Here is a 24,136-nt window from a genome sequence, read left to right on the forward strand (position 1 = left end):
CATGGATAAATCCCAGAGCCTTGTGCTAAGTGAAAGAAGCCAAACTCAAAGTATTACATACTTTTTGATTACATTTATGTGACTTATGGATGAAATAAAAACTATTGGGACAGAAGACTTATTAGTGGTGCCGGGGCAAGAAATTGACCTCCAAGGGCAGGGAAAAATTTTCAGATAGAATAAACTATTGTTTATTTTTATGATGGTGGTGGTTGCATGACTATATCCATTTGTTAAAACTCCTAGAACTATATGCTAGAAAGGGAGAATTTTACTGGCTGTAAATTATACCTCAATAAACCTGACTGAAAAACAAATAAGGGTTTTTAGTGTTCCATAAGAAAAATTACAAGTAAAATGTGAAATAATAGTCAAACCCAAACAAAACACCGCAAATACCTGCAAATCATTTCTTGAGGGAGGAGAAAGTCAGGCTCAACTTTTGAATTGATTTACACTGATAGACAGCCTTTTAATCTGTATTTCTAGAGTGGAAATGTCAAGTGTATGCTTTTATACAAACTGTTTCCATTCAATCATTTTGTTTTTGTTCATGAGTAGATTATTAGCAGTCCTACTGCTCCTCATACTTTGAAAAATGGTTAGGTACTGGCAGTGTTACTATGGCAAAGGGTGGTTTCTTTGGTTTGATGTCAGATATAGTAAATCATTGTTAATGATTGGTCTGTAGCAGTTTTTCCATCTAAAACACAATCTTCTTTGCTTCTGGTACATTAGAGAATCCCTATGAGCGGAATGACAGAAAAATTAGGAATATATACACTTTTCGAGATGATATATTCAGAATTATTTGGGAATGGCCAGCTTACTTAATGGTGTGATCAGGTGTGCTAAGGGTCTGTAGCCCCTCTTACTGTGCATGTCCCGTGCTCATCATACCACGTGAAAATGGTTTGCTCCTATGTCATCTTTAGTCTCTGAGTTCCTTAGGAGCTAAAGCCATTTTTCATTCATTTTTCTATCTTATTTCCTACCACAGTATTTATAGCAACTAAAAATTACTTCTAAATGGTAAGTGAAAAATTATGGCTTTGTAATATTTTAAAAGTCTAAAAATAGACTTTTGCCTAGAGTTGGGTGAGTGGCATGAATTGTGAGATGCCAAGACTGCCATGGAGGTTGTTTGTGCGTGTGTAAGTGTCGCCTTTCCCAGAGGCATGTAGAACTTGAAGGCCTCTTGAAACTCTTTCTAGTCCCTGGTGGATGAAGTAAGGGCTTTTCCAAGCTTTCAATACATTAATTAAAAACTGTTTATGTTAGTACAATAATGTGAATGAAATCATTTAACAGGAAAATAAAATATATTGGCACATTTTTAAAGGTTCCCCTTTAAATATAATGCATTATCAAAGTTGAAGCATATTTTTTAAAAGATTTTATTTATGCACTAGAGAGAGAGCGAGAGAGGGTGTGAGAGAACATGAGTGGGGGTTGTGGGGGAGAAGCAGGCTCCCCACTGAGCAGGCGGCTGGATACAGGGACTCGATCCCAGGACCCCGGGATCAGACCTGAGCCAAAGGCAGACACTTAACTGACTGAGCCACCCAGGCGCCCCTAAGCATATTTTTATAGACATTGTTTTTACAGGACTAAACCAATTTATTTTCTTTTGAAGCATTGCTATGTTATTGCCAATTCAGATCATTCCATAGTTCAGACAAGAGGTAGCTTTTCCTTGTGTCTTTTTAGGGAAGCTCTTTTTATGTAGCACATGAAAGTCTGATTAATGTATAGTCTAGTTTTCATAACTGTATCTGTTGTGATCCAAGAACTGATTTTAAGATTTCTATTTCATTTATTTACTTTTCTTTTTTCCTGGCAATTGCAGACCATGTTCAGCTTCTGATACCTGTGACACCATTTTCGTATCACAGAAGGCAGAACTTACCTTAGCAAGCCCTTAGGATTGTTTCCGGATTCCAGATTCAGTTAATTCTTCTGAAACAGTGCAAACGGTTAAGATCAGCTCCTTTTTGTTGATGTATTTCCAAGGGGCTTTGCAGGATACTGCCCACCTCTGTGGCTTCATTTCACATTTTATCTTGGCTATGTTGCCCTTCACACATCACATTGACCATCATCTCCCTTATCTCAGGCTTACTAATCAATACATGGATTAACAAATACTTGCTGAGTACTTTTTCTGGTGGGCACGTGTTGTTCGTTTAGCCTGGGAAATGTATCACTTTCCTATGGTAACTAGACTCTGGCTTTCCTCTGGGGAATCTCCCCTCTACAACTCTCAGTCATGTGCTTTGGATTCCTCCCATGCTCCGGCAGTGGGCACATGACTTAGACCGGCCAGTGTATTCCATTCCTCTGGCCCCAGTAACTTGTATGGTGGTGGACATACAATCCAAGACATTCCATTAGGAATGAATGCCATGACTTTTTGCTAAAATTGTTGGGAAGAGAAACTCTCCTTTTGCTTGGGTTACTAACCAGGAGCAGTATTTCTGGGGCTTTCTTTAATCCCACTGTAAGAGGATCTTTGGAGAATGAAGCCAATAAGGAGAAAACCAGAGCCAAAAATTAGAGAAATTCATATGTTCTCTTTAGAAAGCCTGATTCAACTGTGCCTGAAGCTGATATAGGCTACACCTGGACTTTAAAATATACAAGCCAATATTTTTAAATCTAATTTGAGTTGGGTTTCTGTCCTTCACTAAAAAAAGTACTGATTAAAAAACACACTCATTATGTGCAAAGATTCTAGAATATGTAAATTCTGGCTTTTAAGTGTTTACAATAAGTCAATATATAAAATATGATCATATCAAGATAGCATTACTCTTCAAAATACGCTATTTTTCTTTCTATCCTTGACATTACTGCTTGATGTCAGGATTATTTGCATATACCCCTTTCTTCTCTGATATGTTGCAGGGAGAGCTGGGTCCTCCTTCCTTATCTAATACAGTGCTTTGCACATGGACAATGTTCAGTAATTTTTTATTGAATTTACTTGAAAAGACAACTAATATTACTCAGAGATTTATGGTAAATGCCAGATGAGTGGTGCTTAGATCATGACATCCTATTGTTTCAGGTTAAATGACATTTTTTATCCCTTGGGCCAGGTCCTCATTCAAGTTTCTACCACTAGATGATTTGTGTTTTGTTTTATTGAGCAAAGGCAGAGCTCAATACTAGTCAGAGGCAGTTCTGTGGGTATCAAAGAAGGGGAGTTGGAAGGCTAAGGCTCCAGGGATTTATGTTTTGACAAGAAATATGCTTCACTATCAAAATAATGTTAAATTAACTTGTTCAGTTGCCAAACTTACACTGATAAACCATAAAATTCTAAGTTTAATAAGTTTAAAAGAAAATGAAGGAAAAATCACTTTCAAGAATAAAAAGTATGTACAGTAATAACCATATCTTGATTGTAATAATTGTTTTTGACCTTTTCTAGCTCAAATCACTCTTAGCTACTTTTACATAGACACATGGTGGAAGCATTTTGTCACTAGCTAATTAGAACCAAATGTCCTGGCAAGGTCTGATTCTCTCTTTATTCTCAAAGTTGTGAGTCTTTGTTCTTTCTGGAACAGACTGAACTTCCCTCCTGTCTGATATTTTGCTGTTTTTAGAAGTGGAAGTATCCAAAGCTACTTTGTCCAAGATACAGAACTAAATATCCACACTGTGTATTTTCTTCTTTTAAATTTTAATCAATGCAGGCATAAATAACTAGTCTTCCTGTTACATGAGTATGTATTTGAGAACAAAATCATGCTCTTGTTACAATAGTCAAGACTCAGAGAAGGAACTGACAATGTATGGGTGATATTCAAAACCTATATCTCTGTCATCTTGGATAATGTCATTCTGTGGCATATGAAATAATGATGCTTTAAGTCAAATAATTGCTTTCTATGGCTTTATTAGATAAATGAAATCATATGTTTTTCCGAAGGCTGTGACCACTGGAATCAGAGAGACCCAGGTTTGAATCTTAGCATCACCATTTGTTGGAGCTCTTAATTGTAGACTAGTCCGCTGCCTTTTTCAGCTTCAGTTTTCTCTTCTGTTCTTCATAGGGTTGCTATGAGGACTAGATCTTCTAATATATGTGAAGTCTAAGCATGATGGTTATAGTAAGAGTGGTTATGAGTTAGCAAAAATGGTTATTATTATGCAATCTTTCCCTATTTCCTTCCTAGGACACATGATGCAAAGGTAAGTCCTTTTTTTTTTTTTTTTAAAGAGAGGGAAAAAGAGAAAGAGAGTGAGAGTGAGAAAGAGAGAGTGAGAGAGAAAGAGAAAGAGAGAGAGAGAATCTTAAGCAGGCTCTGTCCCCAATGTGGAGCCCAATACAGGGCTTGATCCCACGACCCTGAGATCATGACTTGAGCCGAAATCAAGAGGTAGACATTAGCCAACTGAGCCACCCAGGTGCCCAAGGCAAGTCCTTTTTTTTCCTTAGTGTTGATTGGGCCATGTGGCTGGCTAGACTCCTTCTTTCTTCACATTTCACCCAAGGATGCATATGGGGTTGAAATGAGTGTCTTTCCAGGTTGGAGGGAAACTGTTCTTAGTTCAGGGTATACTTCTAGGGAAGATGAGAACGAGAACAGTAGAAAAGAAACAGCTTCAAATGCTGTCAAATTGTGAGAATTAACCTAATGTTGGTTTCCATGTAGCTGAGTTTTTTGTTAAAGGAATTAAATTCCAACAAAACTAGCTTTGATCAAAGAAGTTGACCCAATTTCTTACAAGAAACAAGAATGTTACTAAGAATTGAAATTTATTGCTAGAATCATAAAGACCATGAGAGGAAGATTTGTTGTCTTTTTTGTTCTCTGCTGAATCCTACTTCCTATAGTGCCTGAGTATAAGAGGTGCTCAATAAATAATTGTTGAGTGAATGAATGAATGAATGCTTCTAAAAGAAAGAGCAGATGGGCTGAATTTTAAGCAGGATAGATGTTGCCATATAAAATAAATTAGATAGAGGCAACCAGTGTTACCCAAGAAACTGAAGTTCCTCTTCTCTGAAAATCTCTAGGAGTAGACTCAATACTCATTCCTCCAAGATCGTGTCTGTGTAATTTTTGAAGAGGACAGAGCCAGATACATTCTGAGGTTTGAAGTTCTAGAACTCTCACTGAAATCTCCATATCTGAGTGCAAGAGCTTTCCTCATCTGGGAACTTGGTGAGCTTTGCCAAGCAACATGAATATTTATCCAGTTAATCTTCTACCTCCAATCACTTCTTAAGACAGATTTTTCTGCTACCGATCCATTTTGCTTCTTATCTTATTTTGTTGCCAGCCACCTATTACCTGTGTGCACAGGTGATAATGATCCCTGTGATATTTATTTATAGTCCACCTTTCCTTCACAGAAAGCAGGAAAGAGTTCCTCATTAGTATCTGGGCCGTAAGTAAACAGCTAAGTGACATTGTGGCTTTCTGTCTGCGGGTAAAAGAGAGGAGTTTTCTTCAAGGTTTTACAGATAATACTGATTTTCTGTGTCCCAGATCATCTTCAGTCTAGGATATCATAATACATTATGATTCTACTTGCCTTTTGAAAACAGTGTTGTAGATCAAAGTACTTCTTTCCTTTCCATGAGTAATGCTTTATTCATTCAAATTCCTACTATGAAACAGGAATATTTACTAAAAGATTTCCTGGAAACTTTGGATAAGAAACTGCTCATTTTATAATCAGTTTGAAATGAAATGGTAATTATTTTGAGAAAAAACTTTATTACCATGCTGAGGTACTGACAGTTTTTTTTAGGAGAAGGTAATTAATAATTGACTATATTTCTGTTGACAAAACATCTGAAAATAGACAAGTTTCATGCTAAATAGTGTAATGTATTTGAAGTCAAAGCACAATTTTTCTTGTTTTTTGTTTGTTTGTTTGACTACTTAATAGATACAATACCAAAAATAAACCACAGCCTAGAAGCCCCTGTCATCACCCTAATACATCTCAGGAAGGCACAATCAGAAGATAACTTTGAACCAATGAATCCCACAGATTAAAATTATACCCATTACAGATTTAAAGATCCATACATCATCAAAAGTACTTTATGATGATGTTGATGAAACCAAAGGACCCAGCCCACTAAAACCAAACCAATTTAGTTATATTGCACATGTAAATAAAAGTGTGTCTGGTAAAACTAAGATGACTAAAATAGCAAAAGACTTCAATGCTCTCTAGTTTGCTTTGAAGGTATAATTTATGAAGATGCTTTAAGGTCATATGTAATACAAATGGCAATATTTCTAGAAATATATTTGTGCTCCGTAGGATTCATGAGTAATAATGTTTGGAGTGCTCCAACAAAGGTAGTCGCATGAATTAATGGAGCACATCTGGGCATCGGTCCAACAAAAATGTTGGCTGAATGCTTCCTTGAGGGGGGAAAGATATTGAGAACTGGATGGCTGTAAGCAATTGATGCTGGTTAAAAAGAACATCTTTCTTACTCTTTTCCACTCACTCCTGAACTAGGTCAGCTGTATACTTTTGAGAGAGGAAGAAGAAGGCTTTAAGAGGCAAGTTTACTTTAATGCAAAGAGTTGATTTTCAAATAATTTTTACTTCTTTGGAGAGACTGACATTGCATACGAATACCCAGGCTTACTAGCAAGCCCTTAATAATGAAGTCTCCACATTTAATGCTGACATCTCAGATTTATACTGCACACTTTCTATAAGATCAAAGTATAATACTTAATTCTCAATTTCTATGCAACTATATATGTGAATACATTTAGTTTGTGTTGGAAACAATGGGAAGAAGAAGAGTAACATTAACCACATCTTATAGTAAGATTTCCCTTCTCTTCTGGCTTGAAATAGATATACTGTTTTCCCTGGGGACATAAGCAAATAGAAACTCTAGGCTCGGGGCGCCTGGGTGGCACAGCAGTTAAGCGTCTGCCTTCGGCTCAGGGCGTGATCCTGGCGTTATGGGATCGAGCCCCACATCAGGCTCCTCTGCTATGAGCCTGCTTCTTTCCCTCCCACTCCCCCTGCTTGTGTTCCCTCTCTCGCTGGCTGTCTCTATCTCTGTCAAATAAATAAATAAAATCTTAAAAAAAAAAAAAAAAAGAAACTCTAGGCTCATAAGAACCTTTATGTCCTAATTGCCAATCAGAAATAGAAGAACTGGAAGATCTTTAAGTAATTGGTAGTGGACACAGAAGAAAAGACAGTGTGTTGTGAGATAGCGGAGCCAGGTGGCCATCACTTGCTCTCTAGAATTGGCCTTGAAGTCATTCTCTCTATTCATAGTCATGGAGTGGATGGAGATCCAAATTCATAGTCAGAATATTTTAATTCCATCCCTAGACTATCACTATCTAGCCATGTTAGGCAGGGCAAGACACTTAACTTCTCTGAGCACCACTTTCTTTGTCTACATAATTGGAAAAATAAAAACTCTCCTCCCTGTCTCACAATCATTTTCTGAGATGCCATTGAAATAATGTGTGCAGAGTGTTTTGCTGGTTGTGGAGGACTATGCCATTGTGAAGTGTGGATATTATTATCCTCTCTAATGGAAAGCTCCCTGAGGGTTTATACCTTTCGTAAACCTCTTCCAGCTGCCTACTTTATTTCCTGAACACTCCTCCTTTGGCTCTTCCTTCTTTTTGTTCTAATTACATCCAGGAGGAAGGCTCCATTAGGAATTAATGAGCTTTAGTACCTTCATTTACCATCTGCTCCCCCTCCCCCTTTTAACAAATGAAGGTGTGTCTCAGCCTCAAGACCTTATGTTGACTGTAGCCAGGCAGATGGGAGTGATTCAGATGAGAAAGATTCTTTTCTCCATGGTATCAAGGTCACATTTAGATTTGGTACTGCTTTTGAAAGCCAGATGGCGACGAGAAGGTGAGAAGACCCTCTCTTTAGAGCCTTGCTAGGAACACACTGGCCTGATTGGCATTCATTCATTCAAGTATGCATTTATTCATCCAATAAATAAACATTTATTGTACGTCTGTTATGTGCCAGGCACTATACTAGATGGTGGGGATATAAAGTTGAATAAGACAGACTCTTTTCCTTGAATTGTTCACAGCCTAGGGGAGGAGATAAATACAAGTACCTGGGTAATTATAGTGTGAGGTCTGATATGCTCTAGCACCAACTGTAGTTTTAGATTTGGGAAAGGTTAGAAGAGCTGAGTTATCCTCTAAATTTGGGCTTTTGAGAGGAGTGTACCCTCAGCTCCCTCTTTGTCTGTATTAGCAAAGGGAATTGATTGGTGGACCAGTGGGCATCTAGCTGATATTCCCAATTTCACATCTCGTTTCCTTTATGCCTATATATGCTGAGTCCTGCTTGGGATTCACCTAGAACATAACTGCATATCAGAGGTATTTGTACATGTGTAGAAAGGATAATCTCCTCATCTCTGTTTACAATGACTGTGTCATCTATTTTTTAATGAAGAGGGTGGTAATTAGGGTCCTAATAGAAAACAGATGGCATACAAAACTATTACAGAGGTGTGAATACAAACCCCACATAAGGGATTGTGCAGGAATCTGGGGACAGTGGTAGCTGAGCTGATACAACCTCTGTCCAAAGGGAAAAAGTGAGCAATCAGTTTCTGGAACCCAGCAGAAGGAGGTCTTATAGAAATAGTCTCTTTGAGAATTATAGTGACCTTCCATGGAAGGGCATAGTTATCTTACTTTGAGGCTATACAGTGAGGATAGAGCCAGGGGAACAAATCCCCTGACCTCATTCTCCTCCTACCCTCCCTCAGATCTTTCTGGTGCTCTCCATTATCCAGACCCCATCAGAAGCTACAGGGACTGGGATCCTGTAAACCAGGCCCATGCTGGTCATCAAGGAAAGGTGGAGAGTGGACCTGGAGGGACAAACAGAAGATAGCCAAGAGGTTAGGATTCTCAACTGTAACAGGAAGCCATGAGAATACAGGCTTGTCCACTCAAAGAAGTTATATATATGTAAAATAACATGATATACGTAATATGATATTATAGCATAACATAGGCACATGTTTTTATTATGCCTAAATACATATGTGCACATTCTATCTATGTACATATATGTGTATGTTTATTTTCTGAAAATGTAGCACACAAGTTTTGTGTAACTTTTACTTTCTTATTTGAGAAGCTTGGCGACATTTGAGCCAAACACTATTTTCTTTTCCTTTTTTTTTTTCAACTTTTTTTGTTATGAAAAATTTCAAGCATATACGGAAGTGGGTAGAAGAGTATAATATAACCCCCCAGATGCCCATTACCTTGCTTCAACACTTGTTAGTTCATGACTGCTTGTTGCATTCATTCTCCCATCCAATCTCCACAATCCTACAATTTTGAAATACATCCCAAATGCTGTATCATCCCATGTTTGGCTTTTGTTAGGCCAAAGCCATGTTACAGCTGTTTTTTTAATGGATCGCTTTTCTCAATCACAAGCTAAGCATATATATTTAGGAGCTGAAATAGGTATATTTTTAAAAAGGTCAGTCAGCCCCACTCAACTGTACATTATTTAAAAATGAGAAAGGTGTGACCACAAAATATGGGGAAGTTACATCATTTATATAACTATTTACTGTTATAGTTTTAGAACATTTGGACATTTGAAACATTTATTGATCTCTCTTTGATTTACTTTGTAGTTAAATAAGAGAAAACTGAAGAAAACTTCATTTGGGAATGTAGTTCTTCCCCCCCTCCCCACAGGGAACCCATTGTGGGGTACCAGTTATTGTATAGAACACGGTTCCCCTCTGATCTGTAATGTCATATCTTCTATGTATCATATTTCAGTATGTGAATGGGCCTGTGTTGGGCATCTCTTTATATTTTGTTGATTTGTTATTTTTTAAGTCAGTGTGCAAATAGGACACTGTCTTAATTGGTGTCACTTTATAATTAGTCATTTCTGGTGTTTGGAGTATTCAAAAGTATCCTGGCCTTTCGTGGCCTGCTCTTCCATACGAATAAATTCAGTCTGTTAAACTTGACAAGGGGAAAAAACTCTGTTCATATATGGCAGTTGATTTCTAAAGTGATCTGAACTACAAAATGTATTTGTTGAGACTTTGAAAGTTTTCTGGAAGTTTATGAACTAGAGACTCCATAAGCCTCAAGCTAAGGACAAACGGGACTAAAGTATGATTTTCTCTTTACCGTGCCTGTACTTTTTAGCAGCATGTAGAAAGCTTAATTGAAAGAAACAATATATCTTTGTAATATTTGTATTTCAGACATAGGACCCATATCTCTTTGTTTAATGTACTTTTCCACTCACTTGAAGATCTTTCTTTGCAATATGGGTTGTCTCAATGACAAAAAAGGCAAGGTTGAGAAGAAATGAAAAGTGAATGACAGAAAACCTCAACCATTTGTCTCAGAAAGTATGCACGATGGACCCAAGGGGCGATGCACTGAAGGAACTTATTAATTTGCTGGTGATTTAAAGATCTTAATGATGGGGACCATGGCCACAGCGTAAGTGAAACACCAATATTTTTTAAATGGTGGATCTGAATGCATAGGAATTGTATTGTCTATTGTTGCATAACAAGTTACCACAGACTTTACAACACAAGTTTTATCTCACAGGTTCCTGGATCAGGAGTCCACAGGCATGGCTTAACTGGGTCCTCTGCTTAGGGACCCACGAGGTTCTAATAAACTTGTTAGCTGGGCCTCATTTTAATCTGGATGAGGAACTGGGGAAGAATCCACTTCCATGCTGATTTGAGTTGTTGACAAAATTCATTTCCTGGTTGCTCTATGACTGTGGGCCCACCCTAGCTTTTTGCTGGGTATCTGTTGGGGGTCACCCCAGGTCCTGGAGGCCACCTGCAGTCTTTGCCATATGGGCTTCCCCAACATGGCTGCTTCCTTCCTCAAGTTAGCAAGAGAATCTTCGACCTGGGGCGGGGGGATGGCTAGTCCTTCTTCTAAGGGCTTTCACCTGATTGAGTCAAGTCCACTTGGGATAATCTCTTTTCTGATTTACTCAAAATCAACCAATTTGGGACTTCCATAGCATCTGCAAAAACCTTTCACTTTTGCCATACTCAGTTGTTTAGAAAGAAGTCACAGGTCCTGCCCACACTCAAAGGGAGGGGGCGATTATTCTGGGTGTGAACACCAGAAGGGCAGGACCCATAGGGCCACTCAAGAGGTCCTCTGCATAAGGCTAACATAAAATGGAAGAAAAATTGTCATCTGTGGTCACAGTTCCTGCTACCTGTTCTTTAAAATAAAGGGCCTTTCTGGGATGCGACCTGTGGAGGCACAAGTGTTTAAGGTGATGTGGCTCCAGCCCATTTTGCCTTGTCTGGTGTATGAGAAGCAGAATACACCATCCTGTAAGGAAAGGCCTTCCTAAGGAAGGCCACGCTGTAGAGGTTGGAGCTTGCTATGGGTTTTCTCCCCTTCAGAGGAGCAGCTGTGAGATGTGGGCACATGCCTCTGGCAGGCAGGCAGCCAAGTTCTTGCAGTCAGCGGCCCAGGAAAGAGTTAAGCCTTGACTTCTGTTTTCCTGTCTGGGAGTTCCTGATTAGATGCTTAATTGCGATTGGAAGCTTATGTTTAGGGTACGTGCTTAGTGACCCGAGACACTCAGAGACCACAGTTAGTACCTGCTCTTAAACCTGTTCCCCAGGACAAGAATAAAAGGAGGTGTGGGGTCCTTTGTTGGCACAAATGCTGGACAAACAATCGTCTCCCTGGCCGTGTGACAATTCCCCGGTACAGGTGATTCTGTGTGTGGCATTTGTTGTACATCTCCCTTCACCTCTCTGGCCCCAGCCTGTGAAAAATTTCCAGCACAGCAGGGATTAGTGCCTAATGGCAAGAGAAAAAGCAATTAGCATTTCCTAACAGCTAACCAAACACAAAAGCTTCCCCTAGCCTTGGATGGAACACCTTTGACCATTCATTGCTCTGCTACGGCAAAGCCGTGCACCTTACAATTTGTGCTTAATTATACAGGAAAAGAGAAATCTGTTTCTCCGGGAGAGCCTCTGAGAACCTGTTGGGGAAAGCTTTCAATTTTAATTACAGAAGAAATACTGGCTGAGGCAATGTTGAAAGGGAATTACCTTTCCTTTTCTTCTGATTTTGCAAAACAGCTGGCCAAACAGAACACCGCGGCTCTGTTTAGGCAACCTGTGCAGGGTGGCTGCAGTCCGTGCTGGGGTTCATTTTGCAAATCAGCTGGAAAGATTTCTTTGGGGCTTAAGGAAGCTAATTTAAACATTGCCTGTGTACAGAAACTTTAATCCCTCTTAATATGTCAGCTGTGCCATCAGAAAAGCAGACCTCCTGTGCTGGCGTACTCAGGAAGAAAACCAATACCGTCTTCATTATTCAAACCATCAGTCCATAGACAAAGGGGAGAAACAAGAAACAAATCATCCCGGTGACACCCGGGTCCTTCCTATTTCATCCTGACAGCGTTTGTGTCCATGCAGGGCCCCCCCCCCCCCCCCCCTTCCTGCAGCCACGGCCTCCTGTTACTCTTTATGGTAATCGAAGCTGGGCCCCAGAGCCCTCAGAGGCTTGTATCTTCCTCTCACATGAGTGACGCTTCAGTGATAAACTTGAACTTAAAGTTACTGAGGCGGAACTGAGGGTTCATTTGATAGCTAGTGGTTTTCAGCAGCTCCGCGGGGCTTCGGGACGCAGCGTGAGGTAGATTGTTAATGTCCTGTGAGGGAAAACAATAACACATTTCATTAATGCGTTCATGTGTGAAGCATCCATTAGTGCACTGGAGGTATTAATGACGTTATGCTTCAAACTGACATGTGGGGCATGACAGGAATTGCAAGGTCGGATGGGAACAGATGACACGATGAACAAATATTTGAATGGCTTCATTTGCCTGCGGGTCAAATGGTGGGTGCAAGTCACGGGAGGGGTGGGGGCTGGAAAGGAGTTGTTTTCTTTTAACATAGACCAGTGGCAGCAAAACTAAGAAGAAGAAAACCCATGCATGTGTGCATGTGTGTTCCCTCCCTCCCAGAGAAAACCAGAGTCTGACAGTAGTTGAAGCATAAAGAGAGATTTTACTTGGGAACAACTGCAGCTGGGGGAGAGAGACCTCAGTCTGGAGCTGGGCTCTGTTCCACGCACAGTGCGGACAAGGAGGGACTTAGAGTTGAGGGGCAGGGTGGAGGCGATGGATGGAAGATTACTAAGAGGAAACATGGGGGAGTACAGGGTACCATGGCCAAAAAGACTCGAGAGGGTCACCAAGTGAGGGGTGATCAGACACCAGGTGAGGGGGGCAAGGAATTTGCTCAGATACCAAGGCTCTGAGGTAGGGGTTCTTTCTAAACTGACTTGACAAGATTCTAGCTAAAATTGGACCATGCAGGCATGACAAAGCTGGAGGCCTAGATGGCTTAGAGGAGCCTGACAGTTGAGAAGAGTGTGTGTCATTACCCCCACTGCACGCACGCACACACACACACGCACATGCATAGACACAGCCAGGAGGGTAGGGGAAGCATGCACAGAGAATGGGAAGGCCTAGCCAAAAACCACAGGTTGTGTAAGGGCCTGATGGCAGGAAGGGGCCAGGCTGACTCTTGGCTGACAGGAGACTTTCCTCAGGCAGCAGCTTCCTTCGGCAAATCCCATCATCAGGACTGGATGGAGGTAAAACCGTATCTTCTCTGCCCAGCCTGATAATGAGGGATGGGGGATTTAGAAACACAAGTGCTTGTTGGATCCTTCATCTAGCCCCTGGCAGCATGAGACAGTCACTGAATGGTACTGGGAGAAAAACACGAAGAATCAGACTTGACATTGACCTCTAGTAGCAGGGATTTTGTTGCATGTTTGGCAAATACACAGAATGTACATGTGTTGGAATAGGGGGCCAGTGCAAAGTGCTTTGGGAAACAGCCCAAATGGGACTGATGTTTATGGTAACATACGTCTGGGTTTGTCATGGAGAGTCCTGGTTTATGCCTCTTGTCCCAGCATAATTACTGGGACTCAAAAGTATCCCAGTTTGAGGTCAAATGAATCAGTGATGTTTGAAGTCAGAATAGAGGTTACCCGTGATGTGGGGAGGAACAGGATGGGGGCACCGGGAGGGAGTTCTAGGGGTAATATTCTGTTGTTAGCTGGGTGTAGGTTCTCCAGGGATTGTCACTGGGCACGTGTGACTTGTGCCCTTTTCGGCATGTGTGTTATGCTTCAACCAAATTTTTTTTTTTTTTTTTTTTTTTTAGTGTTCGAGTTGAGAAACACTCTAATGCTCTGCCCATCACTCCCTCAACTTCTTTACTCCTCACCAAAATAAGATCTTTAACTAAAAGGATGAGTGCCAACACATCTTAGCTTATGGTACTTAGCTCAGTTTAGCTGACAAAGTAGAGCTGCCTCCTCCTTGATCAAGGTCCCAAAGACTGAAAAGGCTGCATAAGTTACCGGGTGAGCAAAAAGCAAGAGCAGAACAGACAAGGCTGGGATGGTCCTCAGCGTGGCCACTCAGACTCAGAGCCTGGGTTCCAACCGCAAAGGTCTGCGATTCAGGCCAAGGGACCTCCATCACTGCTATCTCAGTCCCAGAGATGCTAGCATTTGTATTTTTTTTTTTTTGTAATTTATTGCATTTCTTATATAAGCTGAATTGGGCAGTTACTGTTCCGTTTTTGCTTTGATAATGAGACATAGAAAAAGTATTTGATTTTCTCCCTGAGTTGCCGCAGCTGAATGCTCATTGTGGACTCTGAGTGGGAGGGTCTGATGGCTGATGGTGTCAGGACAGGGCGGGAGATGCCAGCAGCATACATCCTACGGTGACAAGTGTAATGCAACATGAAAAGCCTGAGCGTTTGGAAGCTTCTCTGAGGAGGGTGCCCTTTGTTTTCCTTCTCTGGATTCCAGCGGTCTTTCCCCACCAGAGAAGACAATTCCCTTAATGCCATTCTAAAGCGGGGCGAGGGCAGACCTGCAGCTGCATTATGCGAGAGCAGCTCCACACTCTGAGCTTCAGATGCCACCGTGGGCAATGCCAAATGGCAACCCCCACACCAGAAGGTTATTGCAGGAGCGGACCTCACGCCCTGCACTTTTTTTTTGTCCTGAAAGTGAATTTTAGTTCTGTTTTACTATTCTTAGTGACCAGAGATTAGGCAAAATTTGAATGGAACTGAAGGAATTACAATGTTAGCAGCAAGATTGAACTCCCCAAGTATTTATCTAGTCAATTAACATGACATTGGTCCCCAGACTAAATGGAAACACCTGTGAAGCTTCAAGATATTTTTCCTCCCCAATTAGGAGTTGAGTATGATGGATCTGCCCTGATAGTATTTTAATATTACTATTTATTCATTGCGACCGATTATGGAAAAGACAGGGTTATAATGAAGCAGAATAGCAGGAACAAGCCAGAGATGCTGTGAATGGAAAAATTCTATATGAAACTCTTTTGGAACCAGGACTACCTAGAAATTGACCCTGTCCTTACTACCCACCCCTTCTCTCACTCCACCAACTCTTGGACTTCAGTTTGGCTCTCCCTATCCATCCTTGAGAACCCAGCCAAGCTGTTGCCTCCTCCGACTCAAGAGTCTGTCTGGACGCCTCCAGGGGAGTCTAGGCAGACCTCTGGTATATTCCCTGTGAACCCTGGTTTCCCTCTCACAGGGACCTCATCACATGTCTCTCTCTTCCACAAGAACATGAGTCTCATCGGATACACATGGCAGAACTTGACATAAATATTCAATAAATGAATGCCAAAGGCAATAGAAGAAAAGAAATATGTGACATAGAAGTACATTTCCTTTCATAAGGAAATCACCGCAGTCTGAAATGTTTCTGAAATAAGATATTTGCTTATCTTGTTATGTGTCTCAGATGACGAACTCGGAGTTCAAATCCTAGTTAAGTAAGTGTCAATACCAGTGCAGACAATTGTCTATGCAAGGTTAGTTTGAGCCATATGGAATTGCTGATAATTGACTATTTTTGGCCTAGAAAAATGGCAGTTTCACATGGTTCAACTTGTTATTTTGCTGTCTGTGTTAACAGACATCATTCTAATTGGAAAAGATGGGCTTCCTTTGTGTGGATTTGAGTAAGTTTTTGCCCAATGGGTACAAGTATCTGGACACTTTTCTTTTCAAGGCAAGCTCAAAGTTGTTGAGCTTTTGCCACCTCTAATTGATGATACGCGACTGTCTGACATTGACAGCAATAGCTGATGCTGGCTTGTGTTGGTGCAGGAGAGGTGAATGACATCGAGGAGGGAAGCCTGGATCCTGCCTGTCCCCTGGTGCCTGCGTCATACAGCTTTGTGACCTTTCTGCCTGGGAGATGACTCCTGGCAGATGGCAGCAAGCTAAAGGGCAGGGTTGGCATTAATTAAGTCCTCAAAAAATAGATCTGAATAATTTGAGAAGAGAACATTATAGCGTTCCTTTTGGTGGTAAATGGGATTTTTTTTTTTTTTTGATACAGATCTTTGCTTTTGCAGAATTTCTGTCATCCATAGTTTGTACACAGCAGAGAAATTTTCGTATGTTGGAGAACATTTTGTGTTGGAGGTGGAAGGAAGAGGTTAACGTGCCCTTAAAAGAGGGGTGATGAGTAAGTACAAGTACCTTATGTAAGGAAGAGAGGGTCAGAGCAATAGGGAGACGTGAGCCTGGGAAATAATATCTCCTACACTCTGCTTTTTTGAGTACAACAGTCTGACTCTACAATCAATAGCTTGTGAAGTGATCTATTCTAAATGAACTGGCTCTAGAGCAGAATGGTAGGAAAGGTGTTTCCACAACTACACTTTCCATTGTAGGGAAAGAAAAGACATGGCACAAGGATAACCATGGCCACTTCTAGTCAGACATCACTAATCAAAGGCAGCACTTCTTCCTGCCAAGCCAGAGTGCACACATGACCTCAGAGTCCTCAACACATCGCTTGGTCAGCCTCTGTGATGAAGTCTATTGACCATTCCTGCCAAAAGCTTGAGCAGACAAACCCTGAAAAATATTATGGCCAGCTGACAAACTGGCTGGCACAATATGCTGACTAGCTTATAGGTAAAAATCTAATTCAAGTGAATTTTCCAAAGCCCCTTCTCCTTATTAATGGTCTCCTCACAAGTTATACAATATTGACATCTTGCGTACTCTAGTATTTGCAGCTTATTTTCATCTACTTTTCATGGAACTCTAAAAATGTAAGATAGAAGAGCACTGAAAGAAACTCCATTTAGATTTTCATTAAACTTCTTTTTTCAGGGTTTTAAGGACCAGATACGTCGTCACTTACTTTTTTGTTTGAGTTCTAAATACTTGGAGCTATAGTTAAATTCTCTTCAAATTTTATTCTCTGCTTCCTATGAGCAAGAAGGATGTTGCCTTGATAAATTTTTTAAAATTGATTGTTGACACTCAACATTTAAAGCACCCATTTTTCTGAATTTATATTTGTAGTTGCTCTGTGTACGATTTTATTTTTTTCTGCTCAAAATAAGTCCATGCTGGACTGAAAAGTGGTATTTCCTTCTCATTTAATTGTCAGATTCTTCCCTTCCAACCTCCAGTATTTGAAAATTAACATTTGTTACAAATTCTGGGTCCCCCTGCTGCTTTTATGGAAACAAACAGAACATTAAATACTATAAAATTGTTTCTATTATAATGAAACATTTTCTCTTTCTCTTCAGTGCATCATGCAATTGGCCTCGCATACATCCGTTGCAAGTAGCCAGCCCCTCTACAGCCTATTTATTGGCCATGCCTTGAATTCAGATGGCTGGCACAAAACAGAAACTGTACCCCAAATGGATAAGAGGCTGACGGTTTGGTCATGGGGTCTTTGTTGGGTACAGCCACGTTATTTTTATGTCCTGTTTGCTCGCAGTCCAGAAACTCCAGAAATGTTGGTGTAGGCAGAGTTGAACAGGTAAAAAACAGAACAAAATAAAACAAACCAAAAAACCTTTCCTGCTGCTTTCTGTCTTGTCCTTCCACAGTGTCGTTTTAGGACAGAATGCATGGCATGCCTTTTCCTCATTCTATTCTATGGATACCTCTTAGACCACACTGTCCACAAAAGGCATCAGAGGGGCTTGTGGTTTTTGTAGCCTCTGAATGTCTGGCTCAAAAGTTCTGTGTCTGCTCAAGCACACTTTGTAGCTGCTGAGGCAAATACTGGACTTGCGTGGGGGCTCTGTGGTCTTCCTCAGGCCCCCTACAGGCACTTACCTGGAACCACAAGTGCGCGCTCATGATTGCCGTGATTCTTTCACAGCAACAATTTGTCTAAAAAAGGTCATATAATTTAATGTTTCCTTTTGGCCTGCCAGAATTTTTATTTACCTTACTGGTATGCTTTAATGCTGAGGCAACTTTTAACAATGGGATTGTTGTGGCACAAAAACCTAAGTGCGAAGAACCTACCGTTTCCCATCTCACATGCCTCCGGGTACTTCATTTACTGACATCGTGTTTCCAAGTCCCTCTTAAAAATCAATGTTATTGTCTGAGGCAGCATTGCCCAATAGAAACATAACGTGAGCCATATATGTAATTTTAAATGTTCTACTAGTCACCTTACAAGGTAAAAAGAAACACATGAAATTAATTTTATTAATATATTTGAATTAACTCAATATATCCAACAATGTAGTCAATATAACATGTAGTCAACATAAAAGAATCAACGTGTAGTGAATATAAAACTTATTAGCGGGATATTTTACATTCTTTTTTTTTACTGTCTTCGAAATCTGGTGTGTCTTACACATATAGCACTTCTCGATTTGGACTGGGCACATTTCAAATGCTCAATTGCTACATGTGGCTAATGGCTACCATATTGAAGCATGTAGCATGCTGATGCATATATACACAGGCTAATGGCTACCATATTGAAGCATGTAGCATGCTGATGCATATATACACACACTGACATACTTTGTAGTTCCCAGTAACAGCAATGGCCTAGGAGAGCGTGGAGTAATGAAATCCCGACATAATTTAGATTTTAATCTTCTGTAAGGGTTCTTCCCAAGAAGTAGGAAGGACCTGTTAAGAATCTTATTTAAATTATTGGTCTGTTTAGAATTACTTGTATTATATAGTGATTTTACTTTTTCAAAGCATTTTCACACCCATTTTCTCAGTTGCTGCTCTTGACAACTTTGTGAAATTGGTGGGGCAAGTGATGATAGTCATCTTATTCTTTTCATATAGGGAAACTGAGGCACAGTTGATTGGTGACTTCAATACTTGTATGGCAATGACAGTGACCATTTATATGACGCTAGAACCCATGACTCTTGACCTTTCTTCTCTGGGTAAAGGTGCTAAAGTCATGGAACTAGCTAACAATGGGCAAAAGACAAGAACCTGGGAAGTTCATTGTTTGGATGATTTACTCCTAAGTCAATGGTGCAAACTGGCATTTATTTACCAGGAGTCCTTGCTTCAGTTATACCCACAAGTATCATTGATAGCCGTGACTAAGAGGCAGGCACTCTTCTAAGAACTTCACACGTGTTGACTTATTTAAACCATGTGATACCATTATTAACACCATCTTATAGGCAGGGAAACTGAGCCACAGAGAGGTTAAGTAATTTACCTAATTACCACAGCTAGGAAGTGACAGAGCTTGAATCAGATCCCAGGCTGAGCTGGCTCCAGAGCAGTGTCCATAATCACGGTGCTGTCCTGCCTCCATGTTGTATGTAGGATTGAGGAATTCGGAGTCCCCATGTTTTCCTAGAAACACAAAGGGAATTTGTCTTTGGAATACAATGGTTTGAAATGTTCAAGGGAGATCTTTCCAAGATGGGCTGCTATCGAATCCCTCCCTTCTGGGACAGCCCGGGACACACATAATGCAGGGTAAGGTTAAGGAACTTTTCTTTAATGTTCTTTTCCCATTAATTTACTGTTTTTAACCTTTTATTTAGTGCATATCACTGAGTAATAAAATTGTAGTCCCTGTGAGAATTTTACTTTCCTCAGGTTTAAAGAGATGGGCAGAGGAGAAGTAAGTTCTTTGGAGTGTTTACTGCTGGTGGTCAGTCATTAGTCCTGGGCAGGGACTAGTTTGCGAGTAAGGTGAGTAGCAGAGGCTGAAGTTCATATTTTTAAAAGTAGACCCTATCTTGGCATTTTTTTTCTTTTCTTTCATATCCTTCTAAAATAGCATGTTCTTTTTTTTTTAATTTCAGAAATTATACATACTTAAGAAGTATATAGACAGTAGAGTATTATAAAGAAAATGACATCACCCATAATTCCCCCTCTCAGAGATAATGTTGGTCAACATAGTGTATTTCCTTCCTTACCAATCCATCCATTTCCTCTGTATGTCTCTGTAGATCTCTCATGTCTTATGTTACATCCTTTTTCACTTAGTATTTTATATTTTGCTATATATCATAAGTGTTTTGTAATATCATTGAGACTTTCTCATAAATGTAACTAGTTTACTGAAGAGTCTTAGTTTTGGGGAGTGGGGGTAGCTTCCCAGTCACTATTTTCAGTCTATGCTCCTTTCCTCCTGGGTGTTGGCTCTCAGTGATCCTGGTCAGATTCCCCCACTTTTCTGTTGCTTTCTCTGGCTGCAGCAGCTCCATTTTTGGTTCCCTAAGACTGAGTGAGTCCGGTGCATTTTAATACTTCAAGTTTCAAAGCTTGGCTCTTTTCATTTCCAGAACAGGATAGTTCTCCAAATGGCCACAGACAACTATTTGTGGGGGCACTCACCTACTTCCTTTCCTGGGAAGCTGCACTTTGGGCCCTTCAAGCCTTACTGCACTGGCTACTCCAACAGGCACCCCTCCTTCGGAAATCTCCTCACAAGACGAGGCACCACTCTCTGTGTCTGCTGTGCCTGGAGCTCTGGAGGGCACATGTCACACCCTCCCACAGATTCTCACTAGCATCACGTCGGGCTGCAGGCTGTTGCACCTCAGCCAGCTTCCTGCAGGGACGCAGTATTCTCATCTCTGCTTCTTCAGAATATCTGACAACCCTTTCATTTCTTCCCTTGGAGCCTCTTCTCTGGGACTTGGGAAGGAGGAAGCTTCCCATAGGAAGGGAGGAGATAGCACCTCAACATGAACTCAGCATCTCCCCAAAGGCCCAGGATGACTCTCGACCTGCCCAGTTGTCTTCACAGAGACATTGAGAAAGGGAAGGTTGGGAGGAGAAGGGCTAGTTTTGCTGTGTCTGACTAAATAAAATGGGGTGATGTCTGGCCCCTGACTGCATGTAGCTGCTCTGTGGCTCCCTTTAGAATATCAGGGTGACTCGTACCTTTGGTTTTCAGCTGTGGGCACCATTGTCAGTTCTAGCACTGGAACCAGCATGAGCCTGTCACATGGACATGAATTTTAGTTAATGAATAGTAATTTATGCATATAGCCTAACTGTCTCATTTTGGGTTCTCCAGACACAAGACAAGGACTTGAGTGTAGGTAGTTTCTTTGGAGGTCATCCCAGCAACCACAATTAATGAATGGGGAAAATGAGGCAGGGTAAGGAGTATGTTGATGAGAAGCTTACCAGGGGTCACCTGGGGTGCAGTCCTGCTGGAGACCCACTGAGACACCATGTGGAAAATCCATGGTCTCTCATCCTGCATTCCTTGAAGTTACCCTGGGAGTGTTCGGCTTTCTGGCCCTTCTGTAGTGCCGAAGAGAAAGAGGGACACAGGCAGCCAAGATAGGAAGCTTTCCAAATGCTGGAAATTCTGTAGTGATGGCTGGCAGACTGAGGGGCCCAGGGATTTGGGACACCAGGGATGTAGTTGGCCACACTAATTAAATGAATCAATCTCCTAACATGGGGCATGTAGGTGTAACCTTTTAATTTTACTATTATGAATCATGCTGTAATGTGTAGACATTTTCATGTACATTTACATTTTTGTTTATTCATTTAGACTAGATTCTTAGATGTTCAGTTGTTTTGTCCAATGGCCTGGCATTTTGAGCTTATTGATATATCTTGGTACAATTTAGCTTATTGACTCAAACTTAATGGTAGTGAGAGTGATTTTTTTTTTTTTAATAAATACTCCTCAGCCAGTCCCACTCCTTGAACTAAGTAAGTGTTGGGAAGACCGTCTCCTCTTGCACCCATAGGTCGTCTGTGGGAGGGAGTACTACACCTTTGACTAATGTCCCTGCCCAACTGCAAAGGTTAAGCCTTCCTATGTGGAATGTATTCTCTGAAGGAGTCTCACCTTTGCCATTGGATTCTCTCTTAGCTCTTATCCGGTCTCCAACCAGTATTTGTAGAAGATAAAACACATGGGTAATGCTGAAGTATAGGAAAAGAGAAATTAACAGTTAAAGAGGCAGCTCTTAATACAAAGTGAGCAGAAGAAACTCCATTCAGAGCACTTACTCTGTGTAAGGCACAAAGTGACTATTTGGGAAATTTCAACTCTTGACTCTTAAAGAACATCTAATCTAGCTGAAGGAATTTTGGAATTATTTCCTTACAGAAAGTCATCTGAGTTGGAGCTCATTTGACGAGAACATTGTAAGAAAGATGCTTTGCCAAAAAAGCAGTGTGCTGTTTCTGCAGGTCTCTCATGGGTTTCTTGTAGTGGAACTCAGAAGAAGCCAAGCTAGTTGGTTTTTTTAGGTGGTGTGTTAAAGGCAGAAACACAGGGAAGGGCTTAGGAAGAGTAGCTTAGAAGCTGCTGAGCCCATCTTGGCAAGCATCTTAGAAAGAGGGGGCCCTACTTTGCTAAGTCCCAGAATTGCAGTTCTCCTTCATTATGGATATTAATGATCCAGCATTTCTAACTGTGGAGAAATGAACTGGGCTGGAATTAGAGTCCATAAGCATGATACATTTTTAAATAGATTCAAATGATAATTAGGAGATGCATGCACATTGGGGTCTGAGAGGAAAGATGAGCCTTTCAGCTTTACTGCATGAGCTTATTTTAGCTGGAAAGAAACTGGAGTGTGCCAGGCAGCTTCTCGGCCTCTTCCCGGCTGTCATAGCCACGCCAGGTGCACTAGATGTCACTGTGTGAACTTCTACTGAATGAGAGATGACTAGAAAAGGAAAAGAAAGGTGAAATTTTAGTCTGCTGATACTGTTTTATATTCAGCATTCCTCTCCCCTTTTATTTCTTTTTAGTATCAGCTATTTTTAAGATTATGGAACGCATACATACACACGTTTTTGGATGACTAGGTTGTCCAACTAAGAACTGTTCTCTGACTCTGGGGACTCTTGTTCCCTTGAGGATCACTAAAGGGAGGTCTGTTTGTACGTGTGTTCAGGAGCCTAGTAGAAAGAGACGTGTGATTTTATTTTTAAAGAATTAAGCCTTGAATGCCTTGTCCTGAGTCTTATCATATTATTTACACCAAATTTCATCTTAATGGCATTTTCCCCCTTCAGAGGAAAGAAAAAGGATAATAAAGAAAAGAATAGTTAAAGAAAAGGACAGTAATGGTACAATAAGTAAAAATATTTTGACTTTTAAGTTCTCCAAATGACAGCTCATTTTCAAATATTTCATTTCGTTTCATTTCATTTGCCAATTTTCTTTCCCTCCAACCCATCCCATGCTAACATAATTGAAAATTTTATGGTCCTGTGGCTGTGGTCTGATATTTATAATATACAATGTCATCTCATACCCCAGTGCCTGATCTCAAAGAGGAGAGATCTTTAGTCTATGAAATGATCCTATAATCCGAAGACCTGCCTGTGTCAGTGTAAACACCAGCACCACACTTCCTCACTGTATATGGGCTGTGGAAGATTCAGACGTGGTGCTGCTAAAGAAGAAATACAGACAGACCCCCTAAACCCACCGTAAATCATTGCTATCCCTTAAGACTATACGATTTTTCCTTTGCCTGAAAGCCTAGAATCTTTCATTCTCTGTTAAGTAACTCGGTAGCATCTTCCCTTAAAAATATATGGCCCATAATCAATTAGGGCCTGGAGAGACTGTTATTCTATATTTTGTGCCATGCCTGCAGCATTTTGTAGTGCCCAATAAATATTTTATAATAATAGCTGCATGCCAGTACGTGTCATAGATAACCTTTATTTTCAGGCAAATGGTGGATATATACCTCAGCTTTTTGACACCTGTGGCTTGTA

The sequence above is a fragment of the Ursus maritimus genome, unplaced genomic scaffold (genome assembly GCF_017311325.1).
Source record: "Ursus maritimus isolate PB19 unplaced genomic scaffold, ASM1731132v1 scaffold_34, whole genome shotgun sequence".
Taxonomy (NCBI): domain Eukaryota; kingdom Metazoa; phylum Chordata; class Mammalia; order Carnivora; family Ursidae; genus Ursus; species Ursus maritimus.